The sequence below is a fragment of the Eschrichtius robustus genome, chromosome 19 (assembly GCF_028021215.1).
Source record: "Eschrichtius robustus isolate mEscRob2 chromosome 19, mEscRob2.pri, whole genome shotgun sequence".
In the NCBI taxonomy this organism is placed as follows: domain Eukaryota; kingdom Metazoa; phylum Chordata; class Mammalia; order Artiodactyla; family Eschrichtiidae; genus Eschrichtius; species Eschrichtius robustus.
The window spans coordinates 16,537,870-16,562,831 of record NC_090842.1 but is presented as its reverse complement, the minus strand read 5'-3'; the positions used below and the strand labels follow the sequence as shown (position 1 = coordinate 16,562,831).

General features: G+C 43.9%; 1 pseudogene; it reads left to right on the top strand.

Moving 5' to 3' along the window:
• Nucleotides 1-1,360: 1,360 nt before the first annotated feature.
• On the top strand, nucleotides 1,361-1,475 carry LOC137754020 (U6 spliceosomal RNA; annotated as a pseudogene).
• The last annotated feature ends 23,487 nt before the right edge of the window (nucleotides 1,476-24,962 follow it).

The window sequence follows — 24,962 nt, the reverse complement described above, 5'->3', positions numbered from 1 at the left end:
GACTTGATTTGATTTGATTTTTACGGTCTTTCCACAACCTTTCAAAGATCTGGAAGGGTCAACCCTCCTGGCCTGAGAGCTGTGAGCACATTCACTCCACAGCATTTCTTCTAAGCCCTGGAATCGTTTCCACTTTCAGAAGTATCTATACATATTTTTAGAGTTAGGGAGATAATTTAAATTCTCAGGCTTAATTGAACCGACAGAATGGAGAATGGAGCGCTCCAGATGGAAACACTTTCAGAGTGTGACGACCTCTGAGTTCAAATTTAATACCTACATAATAAAGGCTTGAAGATAATATAATGGGCATTGTTTCTGTTGCCTTATATTTTTTTTTTCACTTGTGTAGCAACTTTCCTATTAGAGGAAATGGCTGGTGTTTTTAAATACAGGCTACACGAAACATCAAGAAATGACCCCCATTAAAAGATATATTTTTCATGAAGAAAAGGCCAAGTCTTTGATGAATAGAATACTCAGTAAGAGTTAAGTGTTCTTCTGAATGGAAAGAAAAAAACAACAACTTTTTCTGGAAACTAGGCAGTTGCCCAGTTCACCAACAAAGCATTTATGGAGCACCTACTCTATGCCTGGCACTCTACCAGGCATTTTATATCATCTCACTTAGATATTATTATCCACATTTTTCAGCTGAGAAGAATGAGGTGAAGAGGGGTGGGTTTGCCCAAGATGGCAGAGAAATGGCGTGACAGACCCAAGGTGCACACCTGGTGGGTTTGCAAAGCATCCTCTGTGTACAGGCCGTGTCCAGCATTTAGTGACTTTTGTCCTGCATCTTTATGCAGGGTGCCTTAAATGTCCTGTATTCAGCTACTTTTAATAAGTTACAAAAGCTTGCTACAGCTACTTTTCAAATTTAACTAAGTGTTCTGTATTTTTATTTGCTAAATCTGGCACCCCTGACATCTACATCTCAAAATCCCAAATCTAGAGGTTTGCCCCTTCTTCTACACGAATGAAACAGGTCTTTCTGGACACTTGATGCAATGAGCAATGTACACACTAGGCCTGATCTATAGTAGTTAGGAGTGTGCGCTCTGCAGTTGCTGAGACTTGGGTCTCATCCTTGCTCCACCACTTGCAAGCTGTGTGACCTTGGACCTCCCTGAGCTTTAGGCTGCCTAGCTGTAAAATGAGGACAAGAGTAACACCTACTTCATAGGGTTGTATGGAGATTTAAGAGGAGAACGCATGTAATAAAATAACCCGGTTTCTGGCACACAGTACGTGTTCAAGAAATATTAGCTATTACCTGTATCTTCAAAATTATTCTACTATGGCTCTTCTAAAGCGCAGCTCTGCTCAAGCATCCCTTTGCCTTAAAACATCAATTCTCGTGCTCGCTTCGGCAGCATGTATACTAAAATTGGAACGATACAGAGAAGATTAACATGGCCCCTGCTACTTGAAGCAAGGATGACACGCAAATTCGTGAAGCGTTCCATATTTTTGCAGCCGCATAGCACAGGGAGATCAGCTCGGTGCTTTGTGACCACCTAGAGGGGTGGGATAGGGAGGGTGGGAGGGAGACACAAGAGGGAGGAGATATGGGGATATATGTATATGTATAGCTGATTCACTTTGTTATAAAGCAGAAACTAACACACCATTGTAAAGCAAAAGATGTTAAAAAAAGAAAAGAAAATCAATTCTCTACAAGAAAAAATGCAGATCCCTTATCTTTGTATGTAATGTCTGACCCCACCAAACTATTCCCTGCTACCACACATATGAGACAGTCAGTCAGTGACTGTCAGCATAACCTGCTGAATGCAGCTCTGAACGTGACTAAGGAAACAATTATGTTTTCAGATTTAAGTGTGAATTCTTTCTCTGCCAAATGGGATTAACTGATATCGGGTCCTTGGGCTTCTTTATCCTTATAGGTGGATTTCACTTTTTAATTAAAGATGCCATATAACTTAGGGTGTTCTGGGATCCTCTGCACAAGAACACCACGCTGGAGGAGGCAGAATGCTAGAGAAAGTGTCAGTGGGAAGATTTTTGTGGGGAAAAGAGTTAAGGTTTTGTCTGTCCACCACCCTCCAGGCTCACACCCCTCCCTCTGACCAAGCTTACCTCCTGGCTTCAAAGCAGCCAGGCCGTAAACACTAAGGAGGGATTTTACTGGCCCATCCTCAACTTGCTATTTTATTGTCTGGCATTTCCGCTACCTTCTCTGGGAGTTGACAGAAATATCTTCTATATAACGGTGTTTGGTTTTGCTGGCTTGGATTCACGTTGTCCGTGGGGGCTTCCTCTGTAGCTGTGTTGTCTTCTCTAGCCCTTGCCATGCCATCTCCTGGTCACCCTGTGTTCTTGGGAGGCGTCAACCACCGTCTGTACGCTTCTATCCCTGACCTGGGAGACGTTGAGAAGCACCAGGCCCTGACGGCACCCCCCAGGCATGGGGCAAACCCTAGAACCCCAGGACGGGGACCAGGCGGGAGGTTAAGTCGGAAGGGAGGGTGGGAAACAACCCCAAAGAGCCAACGTTCCCCCTGTGAGAGAAAAGAAGTGGTAGGCCAAAGGCTTGCCTTAGTAAAAGCCAAGGATACAAAGCAGGCCTCTTTATAGACATATGACCTGCATCCCTGAGGCCCTACTCTTTACGGATTCATGCGCTGGCATAAGTTCTAAATTGCTGCCAGTTTCACAACTGTTTTTAATTTAAAGGCCTCCAGGCCATGATATTCCAGGGCAAAGAGAGATTTTTCTTCAAGCCGAGCAGAAGAACGAGATCAGAGCGCCCCCATGGCTCGCGACAGCCGACTTACCTCCTCAGCTTGGGAAATCGTAATTAATTTCTCCCCATCTCCAAAACGTACTTCCATTTGGAGATGAGCGAACACACTGGAAACCATTCAGAGGAGGCTCCAAGGGGCAGAGCAGTGCAGCGCGGCCGCTGTAAACATAACTTCCTTTTCAAAAAAAACAAAAGGACGTCTCAGAGTTTTCCAGAAGTTAAGACGGTGTGTGATGTCTGAGCTGTAACACCAGCCATCTCTGGAGGCCGGTAGAAAGAGAAGGGCTCAGTGACACCCCAGGAAAAGGGTTCACGCGGACAGGGAATGCCTGACAAATCCCTTCAGGGAGGAAAAAAACGAAGGGGCGCTCACCTCACTTTACAGTAACCCAGTTGGGAAAGAACAAGAGAGTGAGCCAGGGTAATTATACAGGCATTTTATTAGCCACCACTGCCTTTTAAAAGACAAAGTATGAACTCCTAAATGCTGCAGTTGGGATCTTCTTCACCTCCTCTTCCTCCCAGCTCCAAGGAAAAGGCCAGAAGGACCAGGGCCTTGTCCAGTGTGTTCTGTACCTTCCTGCCATTTAGGAAAAGGCACTCCCTCTGGAGGGACAGTTAGGAAAAGGTGGCCACACTGGGTAGACAAAAGTCCGTGCACTGCATGCCTGGAGGACCAACTTTGCCTGTGTATGAAGATAAAGTTACCTGCCCTTCCGTCTGGACACCGCCCCGTGTCCGGGCACTCTGCGAGACAGCTTGGCAGATAGAACATCAGCTGGTTTCAGCCCCCAATTGTCCCCTCAGCCAGGCACGTTTACAAAACCCGCAAAACACCCAACCACGCATGGCGGCCCTAATAGGAATTGTGCCTCCAACACACTTCTGTGACATATTGACCTTGTATAGATGATCACCTCCCTCCTCCCAATCATCAAAGCCTGTTTATCCCAGAACAGTTTTGCCCAATTCCCTTTGAGTGATAATTGCATATTCACAGCCAAGGGCACAAAAGGAAAGAAATGGAACTTGGGTTAGAAGGGCAGAATTTCACCCCGACACTGCTCGTAGATAATGGAGCCAGTGGTGATGTTCAGCAGCCCCGTGAGGGCTTCCCCATCCATCAGGTGGAAACCTGTGCTGCCCCCATCAGAACAGAGGGGTTTGGGGTGACGGTCTCCCTCGCACAGGAAGAGCTGGCATAAAGAGATGGCTCTGAAAACGAAACTGCAACCTCGCTTTAGGCCCTCCTTACACAAATTGCTCCAGACATTCCCGCAGGCACTTCTCTCACTAAAGAAGATCCCCATATAAAGAAGCAGGATGTCATTGACCATGCAATGCACCTGGGGAGACCAGGATGGCAGACCAGAGCTCTTGTTGCCCTGGCAACACCAATATGAATATGCCCAAAAGGGTGGACGAGGCGGGTCGGCAGAAAAATGTTATTGGCTGGGACTCCCCGGTGGTCCAGTGGTTAAGACTCCACGCTCCCAATGCAGGGGCCCCAGGTTCCATCCCTGGTCAGGGAACTAGAACCCGCATGCCACAACTAAGACCTGGTGCAGCCAAATAAATAAATAAATGTTAAAAAAAAAAAAAAAACTTATTAGCAACAGTTGCCACCCCCAATCTCCCTGTGGGAGTGGGCTTCACGCCCACTCATGTCTCCTATGTCCTCCCTTCAGCATCTGTGGCCTCATGACCTCCGCTGGCCGGCAGGGCACAGAGACCAGGTATCTGGATCCTACTAGTGAGTCTAGACCAGACTTGAGAGTAAAAGCAAAAAAAAAAAAAGAATGAAATAAGAGGATCCCTTGTGAATGGATCTGAGTCCTGAATCTCTTCCCAACGTGGCTTTAAATTTTCCCTACAAATATTTGGATCTGTGCATAGCAAGTCTGATTTCATGGAGCAACTTGCTCTCTCGATGACCCCTGGGTCCAAGAGTTGGCTGGAGACAGAAACGACTGGCCAAAGCCTGGATGGATTCAAGTGAGCTCAGTCCCTGAAGGCTTTGTTCTTCAATCTGTTTATACAGTTTCCCGTAGGAGTATGTAATTTTAATCAGTAAATATCTCCCTAGATTTATCACCTTCTATTGACATAGTGGTAATTCAAGAAGTGGAACTAAAGCTGGGCCTGCTGTGTGTTTTTTCCCTTCATTGTGCCCGGCCTCTGTTTGATTTTTCTCCATCCTCTTAGGTAATTGGTCCGCCTCTGACACTCTCTATATGACCGGCTGCAGTCAGGGGTCAGTGGGTTCCCCCTTCCAAAGAGCAGAATATTGTAACCAATCACGATGCAACCCCATCCCAAGTTTGCAAAAAGCAGAGCAGACAAACCACAGACTGATAGGACCCAGGGGATTTCATTTTTAAAGTAGAAATCCAAGATGCGTATAAAGAGCACTGTTACCCTCTCTAGGCCCAGAGACAGTTTGGAGACTTAATCCGCTGATTTAGTATCTCTGAGTTGAACAGAGAGATCCTCTATCCCAAACCTTCTGGAGCTGCCAATTTCCACATTAGTGGATTGATCTCTCTGTAAACATGGGGTTGGAAAAGGCCTGGTATTCAGTTCTACTTTTTATTAATGCATTTATTTATTTAGTATTTATACTAGTAAATTGGTAAAAAAAAAAAATTCCTTGGGCCCACTGTATTTTGATTTCAATATCACATTTGACCAAAAATGATCTCCTTGATAGCCAAGATAAAGAAATGAGGCCTTGCTAGTCATAGAGCTGGGTGGATTCACAGCTGGCTTGATATGCTCCAGAGTTCTGGACTAAGCTACCGGTGTTCGTAGGTTGACTAGAACTAAAAGGAAAGGCTTGATGTTGGAGGACAGGGTCTAGATTCCCAAAAGAACTCAATAAACTGAAATAATGGGCTGAAAGTTTAAAGGCCAAAATCAATGGAACGTTCTGAACTTTGGTCCCCAAAATCAAATGCCAATGCCCTGAACAAGGGCAATCTGTTTAAGTGTAAGTTTTGTGAGACTTTGTTAGAAGGTTAGGGGTCCACAAGCTCAGTAGATGCTAACTGTGTGATCCATGGCTGCCAAAGTACTGATGAAAGCTTAGGTTGTGTTGGTAGGAATATGGTTTCCTCCAATCATCATCTCACCAGACTTGACTTTCATTGAAGTTTTTCATCTTTTTATCCCCTATAGTAACTAGAACAGTGTCTCCTATCACAGAAGCTTATTTAAGTGTCATTTGGATAGATGGATGGATGGATGGATGGATGGATGGATGGATGGATGGATGGATGGATGACCAGAGGGATGGATGGATAACAAGGGAAGAAAGTGACCCACTGGTCAACACATATCTAAAGTATTATGTTCAGTTTTCAATGCCAATTTTAAGGATGGACATGAATAAAGTAGAAAGTGTCAAGAGAAGAATGCCCGGATAGTGAAAGATTTGGGAATCATGCCCTAGGTGAAAGAGTTGAAGAAATTGGTACATTTAATCAGAAATAGAAGGCAAAGGAGTCTTTGGGAAGGAAGGCGCACTGGGAAAGGGGAGAGAAATGTCATCCAGATTTAGAATTGTGAGGGCAGGTACATATGAGAGGGATTACAATAATTTACATTGCTTTAGAGGATACAGCTAGAAGCACATGGTGGATACCTACAGTTATCTACCTACAGACAGGTAGGTTTCAGCTCAGAACAAAGAGGAAATCTCCACCAGTCAGAAGGGTTCCCTGGTGCCTACTAGGGAAGTGGCCTGATTCTACCAATGGGTCTTTCTCTTTCTGATTGTTATAAGCAGCCCCCAACCGGAGCAGCTCCATCCCTATGATGTCTCCACAACTAGCTGTCAATACTCCTTTCTCAGTGCTTTAATTTAATAGTGCTTTACATTACATCTAGTTTATACGTCTGTCTCCTTCACTGAGTTACAAATTCCTTGAGAACAAGGACTGTGCCTTTCATATTCTTTATACATAGTCGACACTTAATCAACATTTATTTATTGAGTTAACTACAACCTGTCTGCCTCTTTGATTCAAGTCTAATACCAAAAAAAAAATTGTTTGGTCTAGCCTTAGATCTGTGGAAACACAGAGGGCTCTGGAATGGCAATGTAGCCGTGTTGGCTTTTCTCCAAAGTTCTGTTTTGGGGGAAGACTCATCTATGAATCCATTCTTCCCATCTTTAAAGTGAGGATACTTGTATTCTTGAGGTTTACAATACTGTGTATATAATGTTTCATATTCTTTCAAATAGTGGTAGTCTCTGAATTTAAGGTGCCATTATAATGACATATATCACACTAAAGAAACATTTTCTTCTTCCTCTTTACCATCAGAATTCTTTTTTGTTCCCGAAGTTCCCGCTATGAAATTCTAGAAAATTCATTTCAATAAAATCATTTTATCTGCTACCCATCCAAACATATGTTGGGTTGCCCAAAAAGTTCCTTCGGGTGTTTCTGTAAGGTGTTACGGAAAAACCCGAATGAACTTTTCGGCCAACCCAATATAAACCAGTGGAAATCTCTTTTGCATATAAGGGAAGAGATCTTTATTTTCCTCTTCTTAAGGGAATTAATAACTATTTGGGCTTTTCTCAATAACTCAAATCACTGAATAGTTTAGTCTGGGGGATATACAGATTTCACCTTCAGATCACATTAATGGAACAGAGTCTCTCAAATGTGGCGGTAGACGTGTTTCCATGACTGAGTCACACCAACGGTGCAAATGCAGGTGGGGCCAGGAATGAAATGATGAAGACAGTTGTCCTCAGGCTTATTCTGTTGGATGAAAAGAATGACTCTGATGGAAGCCTTGTGCTATTTCTCATGATTACATCATTGCCTTCATAGTGCATTAGGTTGCAGGGTGGGGCTGCACCAGCACTTCAATATGAAGACTCTTCTGGAAGCTCAGTTTGTATCAAGCCATTCCATCACACTGCCACCTTCTTTCCCAAAGGTGGCAGCTATCTGGTGAATGGTAAAGTAAAAAGATTTCCAGAGGAGTAATCAGTAAAGTGCACAGAGGCTTAAGAACCACAACAAAAAAAGACAGGCTATCAGTCAATAAATAATAAAAAATTTAGGCGAGGACATTTTCCTTCTTAGTGTTCTTGGCTATGAGAGAGAAAGCGAGATTCATGCGGACAGGTCAGGTTACTGCGTCTTAGCTCACGTTACACAGTTTCTATATAATACAATGGACACCCATAATGAGTGGTGAGAAGCATCAAAAATGGGGACTGTCGTTTCCTACTATCACTTTAGGCTTTCAGGTGGGGCTGTAAGATACCTGATCTTGGGTATTCGTGGAGTAATTGCATAGACATTGATTTCTTAATGGTAGACGATGAGTTAATTCATCCCCAAACCCTTCTAACTTGGCAGATGAGGAGTTATTAGTCACAGAACTCACTCTGGGCATTGCATATTCTATTATTTATTATTTACATATCAATGAAAGTGTGAGCCTTTCACAGGAGAAACTGGCCCACAGGCAAGAGAAAAGGATGGAGTGGTGGGGGAGGGATGTGGCAGCCCCTGGAGGATTCAGAGAATTTCCGTCGCCAAGAGCCCAGCGTCAATACTGGCAAAAGGATGAGAGAATAAATAAATAAATATAGGAATTGGAGAGGAGAGTGTGGCCCAGGAGACGAGGTGGCTTGAGGGTGGCTCTGGTATTAGAAGAGGAAAGGTTAGGAGTCTGATTCATTCCTTTACTCACTGATTCAGCAAATGTTTCTTGTGCTAGATCAGATTATACAGACCTAACCCTGCCCACAGGTAAACAAATAATATGTAATGACAAGTGGGAAAAAGTGGTATGAGGGAAACAAATAGGCTATTACAGGAGAAAATAATAGGGTGGGGGGTTAAAAGGATGGGAACCTATTTGAATAGACTGGTTAGAGAAGATCTCTAGGGGAGTTGACATTTAAACTTAAACTTGAAGGCTAAGAAAGAAATAGCCTTACAAAGATAAAAAGATGAATGGCGGGTGTTTGTGAAGGCCTCGAAGCAGGGAAGTTCTTGGCAAATTCAAAGAGGTAAATGGAATGGCACTTCCATTTATTGAGCCCCTATCACAGTCAGACGCTGGTTTAGGTGCTTTATGTGTTAAAGCATTTACTCCTCCCAACCCTTTGAGTAGACATCGTTGTTGTTCCTACTTTATTGGTGAGGAAAATGAGGCTAGCGTGTCTGGAACATGAAGGACCAAAGGGAGATGGCTCAGTATCAAGTTGGAGAAGTAGGCAGGGCCCACCCAGCAGGGTTCTCAGCAGGGCAATGGGATTAATCTGATTTGGGTTTTCTGATGATCCCTCTGGCTGTTCATTGATGAGTGGACTAAAACAGGGCAAAAGAGGAAATGGAGGGACCATTCAGAAGGCCTTCGGGTTCCAGGCAAGCATGGATGTGGTTGGGCCAGGCAGGTGGTAGAGGAGATGGTGGGAAGTCGTAGCTTTGAGGCATGTTCTTGCTGTGTTGACATTTGAGAGGCGGCCAAACAGTAAGGACACAGAAAGAAAACACATGAACTCAAACCTCATACCAGCTGCCCTCCACCATGATGGAGAGGAAAGGGAGAGAGAGCTGAGAAGGAGACACCTGGAAACTGGGAGATTTTCAGGCACCTAACCAGGATCCTGACTCACTGTCAATCTGACTTAAATACCCAGTGCCTGCATGTTGTGGTTTGGCTGCCCTAATTCGTCTCTTGTTTTTTGGTCAAATGGACACACACACCCCTACATGGACCCCTCCTGATCCATTGAGCACTTAGGAACAGTCAACAAGTAAGGCTTGTCTCCATGCAGAGGAGAGAGACCTGCTACCCAGGAAAAGAGAGAGAGAGGAAAAAAAAAAGAAGAAGACTGAGATGTGAAGACAGCTCACCTGGGGAGAGCAGGTCCAGCTAACCTCAAGCCAATCATTAACTCTGCCCAAGGCCTTCAGGACACTCACACACTTGGGAATTTTAGGAGCCCGGAAACTCAGAGCAAAGTTTATTTTCAGAACAAGGCCTGAAGAAGGAAGCAAAGGATAAACAGGGACCAAATGTTTTAATTATTTGAAATGGTTTCCACCGCAACACCATTCCCCAAGTGTTAGAAAGAATGGCCGGGAGGATTTACGGGGAGCCTTTCCCCCCAGCTCACTGCAGCAGCCCCACGCACCCACTTGCACGACAGTTCCTTAGCGGGATGGGTAGGGTGTACCCCTGGCTGTCTTGTGACTGTAGCCAAAACTGGGCGTCGGAGCCTGGTGAGTTTTCCGGGCGGCCGTCTGGAACCGTCCTTGGCTTCGGAGCAGTAGCCACAGTCGGTTCTCCAGAGACCGCCTCTGAGTTTCATGTGATACAGTTCTTCATCTGGGTTTTATAGAGAACAGGGGTCTTGACCCTGGAATGGAAGAGAGCACAGCCTTGTTAGCAAACTGTCCGGGGAAAACTTTAAGGAAAACGAATGCGGTGGAGGCCAGGGAAGCCAGGAAGGGCTGAAGGAATACAGGCCTGTCACCCAGCACGGGGCCCCATCAGACTCCCCGGGCGTGGCCTCCAGACCAGCAAATCAAGTCCAGATAGCTCAGGGAGAGCCAGAGGAGAGGACAGACGTGTCGGCGGGGGTGGGGTGGGGGGTGGGGGGCGGGGAATAACTGCTAAGATGATAAAATGACAGAGGATACAAGCCGCGGCCCATCGAAGATCTCAGGAAACGCAGCTCGGAAAAAGTACAAAAGTCCTTCAGTGTGAGGTAATGAGGCGCGTCTAATTATATTTAAGAAAGAAACAGCAAGAAATGCTTTCAAAGCCCTCCCCTCTTTCTTCCCTCACGAACCGAGTCCAAATCCCAAACCGAGAGACACCGTAATTTCAGAGAAAGTGAGGAATTTCCGAGAGCATCACGGGAAACAAGGTTGTGATTTTCCCAGAACTGAGAAAAACTATCACACCAACCCTTCCCCGCCTGCTCCCTTTTTCCCTCCCCAAAAGAGCTCCCATCAGGAAACGGCAGGGGGAGGAAGAAAAAAAAAAAAAAAAACCAAACCAAACAAAACTCAGGCAGCCCCACCATGAGAAATCAAGGCAGTCGAAATGACATTTGACACCGCCAGGCCACAGCTGAAGAACAAGGGAAAAGTTTTAGGGTGACTGTCACTGACCCATAGTCTCTCACTCCTAACCTTGCTCTCCAACATATGTTTCTCATTTCCTTGCTTATAGCTGGTCCAAGCTAATGATATGTGTTTTGGCCGGGATCCCGTGCTTGGCATACAGCCGGGCTTGTTCTCATTGTCCGGGCTACTTACAGAAACCTCTTTCTCTGTCTCTTTCTCTCTCTCCAAAAACCGGCTTGAAAGAACAGTAAATATGCAAAACAGCCCCCGTGCTCTATACAACTACCATCTTGAACACGGCCCCCTCTACCCTAACACACCCCATCAATAAAAGCCTAAAGAGACCGTCCACGGGTGTGGGGTATGTTCAACACAAAAGCAGTGGAAATTCAAACAAATTGGCCCATTAGAGTCTCACACGGCTATAAATACAGCTCAGCTTGGGCTATTTTGAGGGACGGTGGCATGGGAAAGTTCGGCCTGGAATCTTGAGTTTGTCAGAGGAGACGGATCTCTCCCAAGACATGGGAAGAAGACAAGCGCTCGGCAGGCCTTGAGGAAGGAGGACATCGATTCTGGTCAGTCCCAGGGCAAGGCTAAAAGTGGGCAAGGAGGCACGTCCTGGCCTCGCCCCTGTCCTCCAGGGCTGCTGGCCTTGCCATTGGAAGCATGGGCTCTGGTGTCATTCAGAGTGTCCATAACCTTTAAAAAAAGCTGAACATGCCCTTTTGCTCCCCAGAGGTCGGTGGACCATTGCACTCTTCCTGAAGAACCGGGCAGGCTGGTGGAGGAGGGGTGGGAACAAGAGTGGCCAAGCAAGTCTGGGCAGGCCCCAGGCAGCGACCGGCATCTCCGGCTGACCCAGAAGGGAATCCTGAGAAGCCCATTTTTGAGGAGCAGACCCCAAAGTATGGCGCCCGTTAAATATATATTATAAAATCAGGGCACAGTCGCATGGATTTTAGGAAATGGGGACCCATGCATGCGTGTTAGCAAAATAAGTAGGCAGACAATGCACATGCAGATGTCGAGAACTGCTTCCCATTTCCCCTCAGGGTGTGTCAACAGAAGGCAATTAACTGCTAACAGTTAGGGATGAGTAAACACAGAATACACATCTACTTATGCATGGCGTACCTGCCTACTTTGGGGAGAGCACAGACCACGCCTTGCAGTGTCACTGCTGGGTCTATTTGACCTAGGTTCGTGGACCCCATAGCAATTTCTGTTCAGAAAGCACACCGAGGACAACTTTGGATCTACTCATTCGGTTAATAAGTTTGAGCACCTACTGTATACCAAACACTCTCCGAGGCCGGGGGTCACACAGACATAGCCCTGACTGCCAGGATTTGCGACCCCGGGAATGCATTTAATCTGTTCTTGACCCTAGAGTTTTCTTGACCGCACATCCCGTCTTGCCCAGGACAGCCCAGCTGGTAGCTGTTGTCCCGGTGTGATTATTAATAGCGCTTTTCACTCTCCAAGTTGTCCCAGTTTGGATAATAAATTCTACGATTACTTTATCTAGAGTCCCTCTTTCCGCAGTGCTCTTTTGGGTCTGAAATCTAATACACAGAGAGAAAGGTGCAAAAAACATAGCGTCCTCTATTTTAGAGACTCTTTGGAACTCGCAAAAGTCAAGAGAGGGTTCCCAAATTGTCAAGAAAATGGCTTTAGTGGATTAACTTTTAATTAGTTCACGAACCGCCTCCACTGCATCCTGGGCTTGAATCCTTGCCACACGCTGCAGTTGGGTCTGTCGTGACAGACCTTGTCTGCTCTGGATTTTCCATGATGCATCTGAAACCTCAAAGTGACTGCCCTCTTCCCCCCAGCATGGGGACAGCCGGGGCACACGAGGGCAGTTGTCTCCATACAGCCAGGAGGGGAAGAGCCAATTCAGGTTACCATGACAACACCCTTTCCTGAAAATCTCTGACTGACACTTCCTGGGGAGACGGGAAGTAAGGACAGGAAGACACCAAGGTCACTCTCTTCCCATGTCCAGCTTTCCCCACCTCCCGGACTTGTCTGATATTTGACCTTTCCTAGCTCAGCCTTTCTTCTCCCATTGCCATCAGCTTTTGTCCTGGGGGTAAAAGCAACCAACTGCTTCTGTCCCCTTCTCCACAGCCAGCCATTGGAACCCCCAAATGGTTCAATAATATGCCATATAGAAGTCACGAGTAAGGGAAAGATGCCTCAAAAAGTTAGGCGGCTGATTCCAAAGTGAAAAATTAACAATGCGTGGACTGTCTGCACTTTTGTAATCACTGTTATTATGACATTAATAATCATTCAACAAATGTTACTGAACACTTACTACATGCCAGGCACTGTGCTAGAGATTGTGTATAGAGTATTGAACAAAATGGATAAGGTCCCTGCCTTCTTGGAGCTTACTTACAGTGTCCCGAGGGAGACAGACACGAAAGGGATAATCCCGCAATAAATCCATAACTACAGATTGTAGTGAGTACTGCAAAGGGAAAGTACACAGTGTAGGAGAAAGTACAAGGAGGACTAATTTCTATTTGGGTGAGTCAGGGAAAGCCCCCTAATAAAGCAACGTTAATCTAGGACCTGAATGATGAATAGGAAGTAGGCAAAGAAGTCCATTTATATAGAGTCCACGAGTCTCCACCATGTTGGGCATCACCTTCAGGCATTACTCAAATATTTCACTTCGAGACTAGAAGAGTTCTGGAGGTATGACCTTCAAACCTACATATTGATAACCTGCATCAAAAATAACGCAAGGGGTAATAATCCCTCACTTCTAGGTTGTTAGTTGTGTGTGAAGTTCCTAGTGCAGGGCTTGAAATGTAGAAAGTAATCAGAGCACGGCATTCACCTCTCTGGAACTATTTTAGCAAATGTAGGGTCTCTCATATCTGAATCCCCAGCAACTAGCATGATTCAAAGTATTATTACCATGTAGTATTTTATGCATTAAGTGCTCAGTATACAATGAACGAATAAAGGAATCAATGAACCAATGAATTAACTTTTATAGGATGTCTTCTGTGGATCAGGCACTGTGCGAGGTACTTTCACAAATATCCTCTAATTTCAACACCATAACATTGTTGTACCCATCTCAAGGCTGGGATTCTAATGTGCCAAACCAAACAAGAGCTCTGAAAATAAGTGTAAAATACAACCCTAATGAAGTTTGGAGAAGCAGATAAAGGAGCAAATGCACTTCCAGGGGCATTTTGAAATAGCAAGCAAAGATGCAAGCCAATGAAATGAAAAGGTACAAATGCTCCAAAGAGTCATAAAAGTGGGATGAGACAGAGGCTTTAGAGGGAGAGGAGGTGTGAGGCAAAATGGTCGGCAGCATTGCTAAAACCTGGAGCTCCTTTAACAGCCCATAGAATGTTTTGTAGACAAAGATGATGCAGTTGCATCCTGTCATCCTTGGGACATGTGTTGGATACGCCCCTAAAAGTCTAGGGGTGGGGGACTTCCCTGGTGGCTCAGTGGTTAAGAATCCGCCTGCCAATGCAGGGGACACAGGTTCGAGCCCAGGAAGATCCCACATGCTGCGGAGCAACAAAGCCTGTGCACCACAACTACTGAGCCTGCGCTCTAGAGCCCATGAGCCACAACTACTGAGCCCACGTGCCTAGAGCCCGTGCTCCGCAACAAAAGAAGCCACGACAATGAGAAGCCCGCGCACCGCAATGAAGAGTGGCCCCCGCTCGCCGCAACTAGAGAAAGCCTGCGCACAGCAACGAAGACCCAACACAGACAAAAACAAACTAATTAATTAATTTTTTTAAAAAAGTTTAGGGGTGGGGGAATTGGGTTTGGAGAGAATGGAGATAAGAGAATTCAGGCTCCATGGAACATTTAAGTGCAGAGAAGCTTCAGAAAAGAGAATGTTAAAAGGCTGGCATTTACTGTGCAGGTGGTAGGTAATAGGGCTGTGTTCTGAAACAATGGTAATGGGAGAAGTATGAAGTCAGAAGTAGCTCCAAATCTCACTGGCTTAAGAAAGGACATTGGATAAAGAAGAAAACTAAGCAGATGATTTTATTTTAAGAGGTTTCTCTAGTCTAAAAGAGGCAAGTCTTACTGTGAACGATTTAGACAAAAGAAAGTTTAAACAGAGGTAGTGTATTTCATCAACGATGGCAGTGGGAAACAGAAAGTCGTTTTAGGGTCGGGAAATCTCTACATTTTAAAGCCATTCACATTAAACAGGGGATGAATGCAAAACGGAAATGTCTGAAAAGCTTCAAGGGGGTCGGAAAAAACCTGAAGGCAAAAATAATTGCCTCTTGCAGGGAGCTGTGATGTTCTAGAGGATTTTCTGCAGAAATGGACATGGGTTTAAACTTGGTGCTCTTCTGTTGAATTCCTGCAGTTACCTGAGATGAGGACAAGTTCCATCATTGTTCTAGCTTTATTGTTTTTCTTCCACAAACCTATTTGTGAAAGTGCCATAAAATGGTCTTACCTAACGCTCTCAGTTTCAGGAAATATGATATACAGCAGATCAGGAGAAATTATTATTTTTTTTCCTATTCCACAGCCTCTTGGCACAAGTTCAGCATTGAAATGGTTAAAATATCAGCACATTTCACTGGTCTTGGGTTACTCATAAACATTCAGCAAAGCAATTTCACTCAATCGCACATATTAACTGCTTAAGTTCTTCTCTCTGAGGATGTGGACTGTTATTTTATGCCAAAAGTCCTGTAATTAAGTTTGACATAAGCGCATGGATTAAATATGTGGTTGTGGGGGGGGGGGGGGGCGGGTGGAGACGTGGAATGGAAGGTTTTCTCTCCTCGCCTTTTTTGCCATATGGAGACTGTAACCAAATAATGTGCAAAAATTTTTAAGAGAATTTCCAATCTCACTACTCAGAGTTGTTTATCAGGTAATTCAGAAGGCCAGTACAGTTACAAAACCAGTTTTTCTTTTCCCCAATTTAGCAATAAGAACAACAACAAAACATTCCCCTTACCGCAGTCCTGGACCCTCATAGTAGAGTCTTTATAAGGCAGAGAGCAGAACAGCTACTAGAAATTCTTCCAATGGGCAAGCGACTGTGGCTATAGTTTCGAGCTAATTTATCAGACTGATCTAATTCAGTGTTATATTTTAAATGCTAAAACCATGATGCGGGTGCTGTGCATCGCATTGCTTCATCAGTTACATAAAGGTAGGCAACATTCGGAGGTACTTCACTCTAAGGGGACCTTTATTGTGTCCAGATTTTCCCCGTCTGAAGGGTCGTCAGGTGACTCTGAAAAGGCCTGAATCACGTAAGCAGCATAATAACAAATTTACTTTCAATTTCTGGCCGTATTCATGAAGGTTTCTTGTGGTTTCAGAGAGGAATGCTCTTGTTCCTCCCTTCCTAAAAGCAGCTGAAAATAGCTTTTTCAAATGTTTGAAAGAGAAAACATCCTCCTTGAGTTTCCCCCAAATCGGAGGGAGCTTGTGGGAGATTAACCCTAAAAGTCGGGCAACAGGCCACCTTCCAGCTTCCCTCCTGGTGAATTTGCTCCAAAGCTCTTGCCCAGTTCCAGATCTTTCTATTCATCGGTTTCACTGAGTTGATTGCCTTCTTGGTGGCTTTGTCCTTATATAACTTCTTTAAAGTATCAAAAAATGTTCTCCAAATCATTGCCAGGGTCAAGTTCTTTCTACTTTATACGGTCACTGGGGAAAATGTCATTACAATCATTCCCAGCTACCTTCTGATTTGTCTCCGACTCTGAATCTTTTCCTTTTGGAGGGCTACAGTCAAGGCTGTTCATAACTTTGGAAGCCCTGTAAATCTGCGTGTTGCGCTGACTTCTAGAGTGGGCTTCTGACCATTTTCGTATGTCCATTTTTATTTTATAATAAGTAGCTCAAACTGAGTGCAGTGTTGAGATAAAGCCTTGATATTCACTGCACAAGAGTGAGAATAATTTACTTAGGCTCCATACAACCCTCTATTTGGGGCAATATCTACCTCATCGTTCAAAAGCCCATCCCAAGCCCTTCAGGAATATTCCTGTTTCTTAGTTTATCTTCCTTGTTTTATAACTTATAGTTCTGCTCATTAAATTACATAAGCCTGTTACTAGGCCCACAGCCTTAATGTCTTCCAGGCATTCTGAATTGTACTATACTCTTCTTTATTATCCCCGATCTGGTACAAAATATAATTACCTTCGACTCTACTATCCATGTCATTATTGGGAATTGTCCTGTTCTCTTAAATGGCTTTCACTTTTTCCTTGATATCTTAGGCAGTTCTTTCTATTCTCAAACCTTCCTCTCTAGGAGGCTCAGTTCATAAGATTTGCCCAAGAGAGGTAATGAAATGCAAAGCCCTGCCCCAGAGCTGAGCTCTTACTTTGGTCACGAGGAGTGGAGAGAAAAGACTCTAGTGGGTTGCCACTCACTGAGTCCAGTCCAGTGACTTGAAATTAACAGGACTGACCCAGGCTGCTCTGAGAGAGGCGGGCGCGTTCTGCTTTCTGACCACGTCTGATTGCATTTTCCACGGACCCAAGTCTGCCATTTTATTTTGTCAATATCCGATTCTTCCGTAACAACTCCAGAAAGAAGCAAAAGCCAGGCCAGGACGCATGTGAGTTTAGACTAGGCGCCAGGCTGAGTTGCACGTAGCTGATTTCAATGGGGCTGAGTGTGGTAAGTGAAGAATGCAGGGGCTCTGGCGTAGTTGTGCAGTCGTTCTTGGAGGCCTATTGAAAACTTTCTGCACTTGCGCTTTTTCTCACTTTGGTTCCCAAATAAGAACGTATCCCCATTTTTCCTCTGAGATGGTGTCACACTTTGCCTCCAGGCTGAGGTAATTCCATCATGGACCATACATTTCTCCTGTGCTTCCCATCTTCCCTCTGACATACCTGTAGGCCTGAGAACCTATTAGGAACTTTTGAGGCCTGCGCTCACAGCTTTCTAAATATGACCATAGCCATGTTGAAGAGAATGGTCATTTCCCCTGAAGTTTATGCAGAGCAGTTTTTGGTTTGTCTTCTGGAGCATGATTCAAAATTACACACCCCCATGCTTGTTGGTGAGTGGTGGTATGTAATAGTACAGTGAATAAGAATGTAAGCTCTGAAGCCTGACCACCTGGATTCAAATCCCAGCTCTGACGTTTATTAGCTGTCTGACCTCAAGCATGTTAACTTAACCCTCATGACTCATTTGCCTTATCTGTATAATAGGGAATAATAGTACCTCCTTCTTGGGGTCACTGTGAGGATTAAACACATAAAGGGTTAATGAGAGTGCTTGGCGCATGGCAAGCACTCAATAAGTGTTGGCTCTACTCCAGATTTTCTAAGGAGTATCAACTACTCCTTAGCTGTTTTTGGTTTGAGATGAACTGGGCCTTCAAAGACCTAAGATGTTCAGGCTCTCAAGGGGATGAGGGATGAGCACATCTATGTCTTCAGCTTGTACTTCACTTGGCAGCATTTAAGTACAACCTTACATCAAAACTGATAGTCAACCCATGACTCAGCCTGTCACAGCCAGGTATTAGTTAAGGACATGGAGACTCAGGAAATGGAAACGTTGGTGTAAAAATTAATCAAAGGATAACCAACAAGGACCTACTGTATAGCACAGGGAACCCTGTTCAATAATATATAACAACCTAAATGGGAAAAGAATTTGAAAAAGAATAAATACTGTATATGTATAATTGAATCACTCAAGGGCAAGAGTCTTTGTTAGGTGTTTGTAATGCCCTATTGCCCACTTCTCCGAGCCCAGCACCTGGTTTAGTGCATGCATGTTAGATTAAACTATCACATGGGAAGATTATATATCTCTTGTGAATAGATGAACTTAGGTAACCAAGCCAGGCCAAATGCCCTGAAGAGTTAAATCAGGAGAAAAGACACGTAGTCCTAACAGAATGAGAGATGGCCATCTGCACGTCAAATACATGAATGTAGGAGAAACGTTGCCCACTGATCACTGTCAAATCCTGAGGGAAAACCTATGGAAAATACCTGAAGACCACATGTTCCTGGAATCTGAGCTCTGTGCATAAGTAATGCCGTAGAAGGCCAGGAACATGGGTAGCCTGAGTCTTTCCTAAGGACACAATTATAAATGAACTCAAAGACATTCTTTAGAGGCAATTCTTATTATTATTCTTGAGTTTAGAATAACTTCACTGTTGTTTCCCACTTAGATTCATCTGAAAATAAATATTTTTATTTGTGGAAATATGACACTCCAGGGGCAAGTACAATAGTGGTTTAGAGCAGCAGGGCTTAGAGTGATACCTAATTCAAATCTATGAGCCTTTGAGTATGTCGCTTAACCTCTTTAAGCCTCAATGTTTCCTTCTGTGAAACAGGAATTTTGTGAGGATTAAATGAGTCCAGGTATATGAAGAACTTTGTATAGGGCTCAGGACACAGTAAATGTCCAGTAATTATTAACATCCAGTAATAGCAACAGTAGTAGCAGTCAAAGTCACAGAAATAAAAGATAATTCTTTAAACATATGACCAAGGAATTCCACTCTGAAGCATATACGCAAGAGAAATGAAAAACTATGTCCACATAGAAACTTGCACACAGATGTTCAGAGCAGCATTATTTATAATAGCCAAAGAGTGGAAATGACCCCAACGTCCATCCACTGTTGAATGGATACACACAATGTGGTCTGTCCACTCAATGGAATATTATTCAGCCACAAAAAGCAGTGAAGTGCTGACACATGCTCCAACATGGATGAACCTTGACAAGATTATGCTAAATGAAAGAAGCAAGTCACAAAGACCGCATATTTTATGATTCCATTTATATGAAGTGTCTAGAACAGTCAAATACATAGAGACAGAAAGTAGATTTGTGGTTGCCAGGAGCTGGTGGGAGGGCGGTGTGCAGAGTAGAGAAGGGTGAGGAGTGACTGTTAATAGGAATGGAGCTTCTTTGGGGGATGATGAAAAGGTTCTAAAAATAGACAATGGTTACTGTTGCACAACTCTGTGAAATACTAAGGCCACTTTAAAAGGGTAAGTTTTATGGTATATAAATTATATCTCAATAAAGCTGTTAATTTTTTAAAGACATTTCCTTAAAAAAAGTAAATTAACTTATCCTTATCAAAAAATAATCTGTAGTATATACCGTCTTTTCCCTTGATATGAACTAGAAGTTTATAGTTTAAGCATTCGACACCAAAATATATATCTTTCGGCCACACCACGCGGCACGTGGGATCTTAGTTCCCCGACCAGGGATTGAACCCACGGCCCCTGCATTGGAAGCGCGGAGTCGTAACCACTGGACCGCCAGGCAAGTTGTAGGGATACACTTTAAAAATAGATTAGTTATTGGTGAAGTTCGTACATCCATACTGTGGTTTTCTTTCTTTTCTTTTTCTTTGGCCACACCACACGTGGCTTTTGGGAACTCAGTTCTCTGACCAGGGACTGAACCCGGGCCACAGCAGTGAAAGCACAGAATCCTAAACACTAAGCCACCAGGGAACTCCCATCACCCACAGTGTTTAAGTGAACTTATCAAGGACGTATATACATAACCTTCATTTATAAATGCCGGTTAGTTATAAGAATTACTCAATGTCAAGAACTATGTGTTGAGGGTCTGCTGTGTGCCGCACATTACCTTGGACATAGGGACATAGGAGAAATAAGGTCCTAGAGTCATAAAGCTTATAGCTCAGCAGTTTTTTGCACAGCACACCAACCAAGATGATTTGGTCATGCTCCAGTTTTCTGTAGTTTATGTCATAAGAACAATGCGATTTTGCCCAATATAAATCATATTATCATCTTATCATCGTGCCTTTTCAAACCCTTCTCTCCAAGGGCACACCACCCCCAGAAAACCTCAGTTCTGGATTCTAGAAGTTTAAATAAGTTCAGGATCCCTAAGTTTTACATAAAGAAGTTCAGAGGTCCACCAGGCCGTACATATATGGATTGCATTTTCTCCCTTGAGGACCTGCAGTAAAAGAAGGAGTCTCAGGGCCTTCCCTGATGGTCCAGTGGTTGAGACTCCGCACTTCCACTGCAGGGTCAGATCCCTGGTCAGGGAACTAAGATCCTGCATGCTGCACAGCATGGCCAAAAAAAAAAAAAAAAAAAAAAAAAAATTTTTTTTTTTAATAAAATTAAGAAAAAAGAGGAGTCTCAAATTTTTATGAACATAAAAATCCCCTGGGGAAGTTTGTTGACTATGCAGATTCCTGGGCCTTAGCCCAGATAGGCAAATTCAATAGGTCTGAGGAGCCCAGGAGACGGAGTATTTAACAAGCACCCAAAGTCACTCTGTGCAAGAATGCAGGAGCAGCACTTTGTGAAATACTGCTCTCAAAGGTTGGAAACCAGTGCATTTCTGGCTGTATATTAAGCAGCAGCCTTAAACATAGCACTGTCTAGGCACTTCAGGGGATACGTAGACATATAGTGTCTCCCGCAAGGAACACATAATGAAGTCTGGAAGGCTTAGAAGACACAAGCATGATAACTGACTGTACACACTGGGTGTCATCAATAACCGATGAGTGACGGACACTCAAAGGGCTGGAAGGACTCAGAAGAGCTGAACCGCTCGATAGGCCCAGGTGGTGGAGAGTGTCATGGAGGAGAGAGGGGTCCCTCAGGCCTAACCTTAAAAGGTAACGGTGACTGTAAAGAGGAAAACATAAGAATCTGGAACAGACAATGAGGGAGATTTGTCTCAGAGCAGTTGGCTGTAGTGTGCTTATATGTGGAATAAAAAGAGGCCCAGTTGGTAAAGTAGAGTGAGGGCAAATTCTGGAAGGCCCTAAAGGTTTGGCCAAGGGATTGGGACTTTACCCACAGAGTGTGGGTACCCACTTAGAACTTTTGAACGGAGAGTGGCATTCTGAGGTCAGTGCTGTGAAAGGATTAATCCAATAATAAGTCGCTGGGAGCATTTTTGGAATGAAATGACACATAAACAATGGAACAATAGCACGATGGAGGTAGAATCCAGAATGGATTGGAACAGAAGGGAGACTAGGGATGAGAGAACCATTTGGAGGGGCTAGGATTGGCCCCCCCACACCAGAATAAGCACGGCCCCCCCAAAAGAATAAGCATGCCATGACAGAATTCCCATTTTACTTAATACCTATTTTACTTAGAAGGGAAAAGCAACACTAATATCCTTTCTTTTGTACACTCATGGTAAGAGAGACGCCAACTTGAAGGAGGCCATTAGGGAGTGAGGTGACCATAACAATAATAAGGGACATGAAGATAGAAGTAAGGATTTAACCAGCCTCAGAGATTAGAAAACATGCCTGTGGGCTAAGGAAGAGGAGGGGTGGCAAGGCACATGCGCTGAGCCCTGCTGGAGTTCTCACCCTTAGGACCTTGCCCCTGATCACTAGGATAAGGAACAGTGCTTCCCATGAAATTAGCCCACAAGCACATTAGAAGCAACCCTTACAAATGACCACAATGACAACTCAGGAAAACTTAATAAGATACTTAACCTGAAAGGGAGGGTTGTCATTGGGTAGCAGTTAACAATCGTATATCCAAAGAATGCCTTACATTCAAGGACAGATGTCTAATAACAGAGCTTAAAGGAGAAAAATAACGAGCTTGGTTTTCGTTTGTTACACGGCTTTTGCCATATAACAGACCACCCCAAAATTTAGTAGCTTAAGACAGTCAGTCATTTCCCACAATTCTGTGGGTTGGCCAGACAGTGCATCTGGTTGGAGCTGGTTTGACTGAAATGGACAAACGAGAATGGCCTCACTCTCATGGCTGGCAGTAGGCTCGCTGTCAACTGAAGTGCTGTTCTCACCCTTCACCAGGCTAGCCCGAGCTTCTTCACACGGTGGCCTCAGGGTTTCAAAGGGCAGCAAGAGAACCAGCCTTAACGCACAAGCATTTTTCAAGCCTCTGCTGTGTCACATTTGCTATTGTTCCTTTGGCCAAAGAAGGCCACACAGCCAGACCACATCTGTGAGGCACTGCTCAAGAGCACAGGTAAAAGGAGGTGGGGCGGGGGTGGGTGTGTGACCATTTTTACTACCACAGCAACGTATGGCTAATATATCTTGCACCTCTAAAGGAAGTGGCAATTTTCTACTTAATTCTGCTGAAAGGATCTGGAAAGCTAAGAGTTGGTGTTGGGCTTACGCTATACTTGTCTGAACGTGAATGTTTAAACTACTGTGAAAGAAATTCATAAATATATACTACTGATGAAAAAAGTCTTCAAACGGAGGAGAGAGAGAAGAATGAAGGAAGGAAGAAAGGAAGAAAAGAAGGAAGGAAGAAAGAGAGGGAGGAAGGGAGGAAGTGAGAAAGAAAGGAGGAAGGAGAGAGAAAGATATCTTTGTTGGCATATCCAATTTCATTACTTTGCATTGGCCGAACACTACCAGTCTTATAAAGACCCTAAACTATTTGGCTGTCAGCACTTGTCTTGTAAAATAGCCTCCTCTCTCCTGAACTCCTGCGTGGGACAGATTTCTGCCTCTGCGGAGGTGCTCAGCGGTGTATGTCCAGGACCCTGTCAGAGAGCAGAAGCCCAAGTTTCCATTCCAGTGGTAAATGCTTAGACTGCAGGCTCAGCTTTGGAAAGACTGAAGACCAGCCACGCCCCATTCTCAGGACATAATTAATGCGCTATTTTTTTTCATCAACAAAAGATTACTAAAATACTGCATGATTTCCTTAAAAAATGTGACCCTCCCTTTCCTGTCTCATTTTTCTTTTCCTGGATCTGAACGTGGTTTCCATTGGCCTCACAAAAACAGTTATTTCTGTTCATTTTCCTCGACTCATCTCTCAGTTCCTTGATCTCAAGGAGTCCAGAAATGCTAAAGCGAACTACTAGTAGAAACTTCGGGGCTGCTTCTCTCACTCGGGGTTCTTCTCTAAGATGCTTCTCCTCTTTATGAGGCCAGTGGCTTCTTCTTCACCCCACAGCAAACCTCATGGTGTTATAAAAAGCCAACTAACTAAATAATGCCATAGGAATCTTAATGACTAGGGTCATTTGGCCAACAACATTACACAGTTTTTCCTCTCAGAATTCAAGCATTTAAAATTACAAGTATCACATCCAATTCAAATTTAATTACCACTGTTCAAACTTTAAGAACTTTCTAATTTTCAATTATGTGAAATTGGAAATAATGAACTACTACTGCTGAAAATTGGTGAATTGACTCCTTTTTTAAGAGAGAGCAGGAAAGTGGTATAATTGTTACCTCTTCCTGATAAAATTTCTATTGCTAACTGGCCATTTCTTTACTAAACTTCCCTAAATCACCCAGGTCAGTTTCTCCATATTTATCATCAAGCAAGAATGAAGTTAACCTGTGTTGAGCCCTGATGTCTGATTTGGCCATAGAGACTGTCCTTTCCAGAGCAAAAGTCCATGTCTGAGAGCTCGGCTGACGCAAGCTTTGACAATGGCAGAGGGCATTTTAAGTAAGAATTGGCACGGGAAATCCAGGACTTAGCAGTTGCCATTAACCCAAACTTAGAGCTATTTCTGCACCATCTGTTGGGAGAGGAAAGGGTATGGGTGGTGCAGCACCTTAGGGGCTTCTAAAGGATCCTGTTCGTGACTTGTCCTCCTGACTGTGAAAGGCTAGACTTTAGAGTCAGGCACTCCTGGCCATGCTTTAGAAACAGAGCTGCTGGGAAGGCTGGGCCCCGAGCAAAGGCTTCCTTCAAGAGAGCCCTACCTCCTGGGGAGATATCAGCTTGAAAGAATGATGGACTCATGGTAGCAGTTCTCTGAAAATCCGTTCCAGTATGCTTTGCAATCTAGTTCATTGCCTCCAATGATCATCTTTGAAAAAGAAAAAATGGTTTTCTTTTAGTGTCCCAAATCACTTTTTTTTTCATATTTTTTTACTGAAGTATATAGTTGATTTACAATATTGTGTTAGTTTCAGGTGTACAGAAAAGTAATTCTGATACATATGTATATATTCAGATATATACATATATTCAGATATAGGTATGTGTATATATATATATATATATATATATTCAGATATAGGTATGTAATATATACAATTCTATTCCTTTCCATTG